Source organism: Triticum urartu, unplaced genomic scaffold (assembly GCF_003073215.2).
Source record: "Triticum urartu cultivar G1812 unplaced genomic scaffold, Tu2.1 TuUngrouped_contig_519, whole genome shotgun sequence".
Taxonomy (NCBI): Eukaryota; Viridiplantae; Streptophyta; class Magnoliopsida; order Poales; family Poaceae; genus Triticum; species Triticum urartu.
In genome coordinates, this window is record NW_024115843.1 from 7,341 (window position 1) to 13,361 (window position 6,021).

At 39.7% G+C, this 6,021-nt stretch overlaps 1 pseudogene; it reads right to left on the minus strand.

Annotated features, from left to right (window-relative positions):
- Window positions 1–4,368: 4,368 nt before the first annotated feature.
- Window positions 4,369–5,468, minus strand: LOC125528895 (annotated as a pseudogene).
- Window positions 5,469–6,021: the final 553 nt, after the last annotated feature.

Below are 6,021 nucleotides of genomic sequence, written 5' to 3' on the forward strand. Positions count from 1 at the left end.
TGGGTCATCAAGAACATTTTCTAACCTAGACAAGTTGTCTTCAACGGGTTTCTCAACTCCCTTTCTATCAACAATATGCAAATCAAATTCTTTTAGCAAGAGAACCCATCTAATAAGTCTAGGTTTAGCATCTTTCTTTTCCATAAGATATTTAATAGCAGCATGATCCGTGTGAATAGTTACTTTAGAATCAACAATATAAGGTCTGAACTTATCACAAGCAAATACAACTGCTAAGAATTCCTTTTCAGTAGTAGCATAATTTCTTTGAGCATTGTCTAGAGTTTTACTAGCATATTGAATAACATTTAATTTCTTATCAAATCTTTGCCCTAGAACAGCACGTACAGCATAATCACTAGCATCACACATAATTTCAAAGGGTAAATTCCAATCAGGTGGCTGAACAATAGGTCCAGAGATCAATGCTTTCTTAAGTATTTCAAATGCTTCTACACAATCATCATAAAAGACAAATGGTATATCTTTTTGTAATAAATTAGTCAGAGGCCGAGAAATTTTTGAGAAGTCCTTAATGAACCTCCTATAAAATCCGGCGTGACCAAGGAAACTTCTTATACCTTTGATGTCCTTGGGACATGGCATCTTTTCAATAGCATCAACCTTGGCTTTATCAACTTCAATACCTCTTTCAGAGACTTTGTGCCCCAAGACAATACCTTCATTAACCATAAAGTCGCACTTTTCCCAATTCAAGACAAGATTAGTTTCTTCACATCTCTGCAAAACTCGATTAAGGTTTCTCAAGCAATCATCAAAAGAGGATCCATAGATGGAAAAATCGTCCATGAAAACCTCACAAATCTTTTCACAAAAGTCAGAGAATATAGCCATCATGCATCTTTGAAAGGTAGCAGGTGCATTACATAAACCAAAAGTCATACTTCTATAGGCAAAGGTACCAAAAGGGCAAGTAAAAGTAGTCTTTGATTGATCATTGGCTGACACGGGTATTTGAGAGAAACCAGAATAACCATCTAGAAAGCAAAATGTGTATGTTTGGATAATCTTTCTAGCATTTGATCAATAAAAGGTAAGGGGTAATGATCTTTCTTAGTAGCCTTATTTAATTTGCGGAAACCAATTACCATCCTATAACATGTAATAATTCTTTGCGAAATCAATTCATCTTTATCATTAGGGACGACAGTAATACCTCCCTTCTTAGGGACACAATGGACAGGACTTACCCACTGACTACCAGCAATGGGATAAATTATACCTGCCTCAAGGAGCTTTAGTATTTCTTTTCTTACCACTTCCTTCATCTTAGGATTCAGCCGCCGTTGATGATCACGAACTGGTTTGGCATCTTCCTCCAAATTTATTTTATGTTGACATAGAGTGGGACTAATGCCCTTAAGATCATCAAGAGTATATCCAATAGCAGCATGATGCTTATTCAGAGTTTTCAATAATCTCTCTTCTTCATGCTCTGAAAGGTTAGCACTAATAATAACAGGATATATCTTTTTCTCATCGAGATAAGCATATTTAAGAGTATCAGGTAACGGTTTGAGCTCAAACACGGGATCACCCTTGGGTGGAGGAGGATCCCATAGGATTTCAACAGGCAAATTGTGTTTCAGGATAGGTTCCTGTTTAAAGAATACTTCATCTATTTCCCTTCTTTCATACATAAACATATCATTTTCATGCTCTAGCAAATATTGTTCTAAAGGATCACTAGGAGGTACGGCAATAGAAGCAAGACCAATAATTTCATCCTTACTAGGTAATTCCTCTTCACAATGTTGTCTACTAAATTTAGAGAAATTAAACTCATGAGACAAATCACCCAAGCCAATAGTAACAACATTCTTTTCGCAGTCTATCCTAGCATTAACTGTGTTCAAGAAGGGTCTACCAAAAATAATGGGACAAAAGCTATCTTGTGGGGAACCAAGGACAAGAAAATCAGCAGGATATTTAGTTTTCCCACACAAGACTTCAACATCTCTAACAATTCCAATGGTTGATATTGTATCTCTATTAGCAAGTTTGATGGTAACATCAATACCTTCTATCTCAGCAGGTGCAATTTCATGCATAATTTCTTTGTATAAGTCATGAGGTATAGCACTAGCACTAGCACCCATATCACATAAGCCATGATAACAATGATGTCCTATTTTAACATAAATAACAGGCATGCCTACCATAGGTCTATGTTTATCTTTAGCACAAGGCTTAGCAATTCTTCGAACAAGCCCCTCAGAGGATTACTTTCCATAGTAACAAGTGACAATAAATTTCAGCACACTATATAAATTTTTCCTTACCAAATTCCACCTACCAAAGGTGCTTCACTCCCCGGCAACGGCGCCAGAAAAGAGTCTTGATGACCCACAAGTATAGGGGATCTATCGTAGTCCTTTCGATAAGTAAGAGTGTCGAACCCAACGAGGAGCAGAAGGAAATGATAAGCGGTTTTCAGCAAGGTATTCTCTGCAAGTATTGAAATAAGTGGTAACAGATAGTTTTGTGATAGGATAATTTGTAACGAGCAACAAGTAACAAAAGTAAATAAAGTGCAGCAAGATGGGCCAATCCTTTTTGTAGCAAAGGACAAGCCTGGACAAACTCTTATATAGAGAAAAGCGCTCCCAAGGACACATGGGAATTATCGTCAAGCTAGTTTTCATCACATTCATATGATTCGCGTTCGGTACTTTGATAATTTGATATGTGGGTGGACCGGTGCTTGGGTGCTGTTCTTACTTGAACAAGAATCCCACTTATGATTAACCTCCATTGCAAGCATCCGCAACTACAACAAAAGTATTAAGGTAAACCTAACCACAACATGAAACATATGGATCCAAATCAGCCCCTTTCGAAGCAACGCATAAACTAGGGTTTAAGCTTCTGTCACTCTAGCAAACCATCATCTACTTATTAATTCCCAATGCCTTCCTCTAGGCCCAAATAATGGTGAAGTGTTATGTAGTCGATGTTCACATAACACCACTAGAGGATAGACAACATACATCTCATCAATATATCGAGTGAATACCAAATTCACATGAATACTAATAGCAAGAATTCTCCCATGTCCTCAGGAACAAACGTAACTACTCACAAAGCATATTCATGTTCATAATCAGAGGGGTATTAATATGCATAAAGGATCTGAACATATGATCTTCCACCAGATAAACCAATTAGGAGTAATCCACACTATAAGGAGTAATCCACACTACTAGCAACCTACTAGTACCAATCCCGGACTTGAAGACAAGAATTGGATACAAGAGATGAACTAGGGTTTTGAGAGGAGATGGTGCTGGTGAAGATGTTGATGGAGATTGCACATAAGATTTGGTCAAAGTCAAACTACACAAAGTTTGAGCAAATTTATATAAAAAAGAATCAACATCTACAATACTAAAGCTATATGGTATCAAAATTCATTTCATGGTGCATCTAATATATTGGTTTCATACTGTGATTGTTGATATTCTTTCTTATAAAGTTGGTCAAACTTTACAAAGTTTGACTTCGACCATATTTTATATGCAGACTAAAAAGAAACGGAGGGAGTACAAACATTTCCTAAATGTTGAGCAATGATATTTTACACAGTATGAACATTTTTTAATGTGGAATGAACACTTCTAAAAAAATTATCTTTTCATAATAATGTATATACTCTTTTAATAGAAATAAAATTAAAAAGGAAAAACACATGTGTGACGTCAGGTCTACTGGCTCCCTATAGGCGAGCTATGCTTCCGTCTCACCTTGCCCATCCACCAGGCCGTGGTGGCTCTGGCTGCTCTGCCTCCTACACTCCGGGCCGAGCTCGCTTGCCTCCGTCTAGACAGAACCTCGCACTATGGCCTCTAGCTCCTACTCTCCTCCTTAACTGGTTGCGACGAGCACGGGCTCGCACAGCTTCACCCTCCTCCCTGGCGTCGTCTCGCTCACTCAACTGAGCTGCTGCTTTGCCTCATTCCGACGAGGACCTTCTACTCCGCCTTCTTCCATAACACAGGTGTGAACCATTGTTGCCCGAACTGGCCGCTGTCGTCTCTCTCATCAGGTGTGTCTTCTTGATTTTCTCTCACCAACTGCAGCTGGCGCTCAAGCTTGTTAATTAGAGGCGACAGAACACGCTCGCGATGCGCACATAGGGTCGCCGCCGCTGCTGGACTCTCCAAGGGTCTCGCCTTCCGTGTCTAGTTTTTGTAAATCTAATATTGTATGTGGCTTCAGTTTAGCCATCACTTTTGTCTTCACTAGTGTATTTGGCTTCAGTTTAGTGTATAATTTGGTTTAGCCGTCACTCTGTTTTCACTAGCAAACGCCAAGTCTTGGATTGGTTGCATCCACACTCTCCATGTCCTACACACGCTCATGACTTGCACTTGTCAATGTATAATCAAGACTCGTGTAAACATACTTTTCATTTAGCTTAGGAAAACTAGCACTCTTTCTCTTGAGGTTATCATAGTCTTGGCTTGCCATGACTTCACCAAGTATTGTTGGAGATGCCATAAATTTGAGGCATTCCTGTTTGAGATCGTTACACTAATGTTGATCAGCTAACGCATATGTAGTTGCCACTGTTTGTACATCAAGACACCTGTAAAGAATAGCCTCACATATGAGCTTCAGCTTTTCAATTGCGTATCGATCGACAGCCTCGAGTAAGTGGCGTACAATCTCTTCTATGTCCTCGTCATCGAAATTGTTGAAAGGAAGCACCAAGTAGTCTGTGTACAAAATATAAGAGAGCCTTAAAAACGTCAGGTAACATATCTTGCAGGATTATAGATGATCCGTCTTTCTCCATCATTGGGCCATAGAGCTGCACCCTAAACACAGGGAACCTTGCAGCAAGCACTACCATATGTGCAAGAAATGATTCACCTTGGAAGTAGAAGGTCACGTCCGCCCCTCCTTTTGACTCTAATAGATTTTCCATATCAGTTGATAGATGGGATTGTGGCAGCTTCACTTGGGGTGAAAGTAGTAAGTCACTGCAAGTCACCAATGGATCTTTCATAACAGTGATCGAACATTCAATCAAGAAGTGGTCAAATTCCACATATTCTGCTTCAAGCAAAGTTTTCTCCATTACCTTGTCCCACACCCTCCCATCCTACATTTGCCTTCTGCACTAGATAAGTTTAACACTCCGATCTGATTCAACTCCGTGCTCTGTCCTCCTGGGGAGATCAATCGATAACAAAATATTGCCTTCACTTCAGCCTTTTCCATCATAAGCTCAACAAGAATAGAGATGTGCTTTTGGCTTTCAGCATTGATTCCTTGTGGGTAGAATCTACTGAACAGTCATACTCACCGACTTGGAAGGCATGGGACCTCATAAAATTGTTCGGTCCAGTTTCCTTGATGACACTATAGTCATTAACCACAAAGATGTGGCTATCCTGAACCACCGTCGCGTTGCAGGTCGAGACTGTAGTTCCAAACTCCATGTGCAATTCAAGTGCCTGCAATTCCACACAAGATCCTATTAGCACACAAATTATGCTTCATTATTTTAAAATAACAGAAATATATGTACTAGTGAACCACCTCGACCTATTCAAAAGGCGGGACACAATTATTGTAGGATGACCTGCCAATAACACTACTTGGCCTAGATACAAGTTATGGACCAAACTCACCTACGCGTGTTTCTTGGACCAGCCCATGGCAAAGAAGAGTTGCATCACAGGGTAGCATTATATCTCTTTTCCTCGGGCTTTCCTACAAAAAAGAGCTCGGCCCGAATGTTTTGACTGTTAGATTTGGTGAAGCGTCTCAACACCCATACATGGGTGCCCGCATGTATTTATTGATAGATTGAGAGTTGGGCTCTCGTAGGTTTACAGAGATACGGTAGTTGAACCGTGGAGAGGATTACATAGAGAGATAGAGAGAGAGAGAGAGAGAAGATAAATAAACCAATCTCTAACTACTCCTAATCCTATACGTGAGGCACAAGTACTACAAGGCTGTCACGTATTACACAATATTTCCAACACT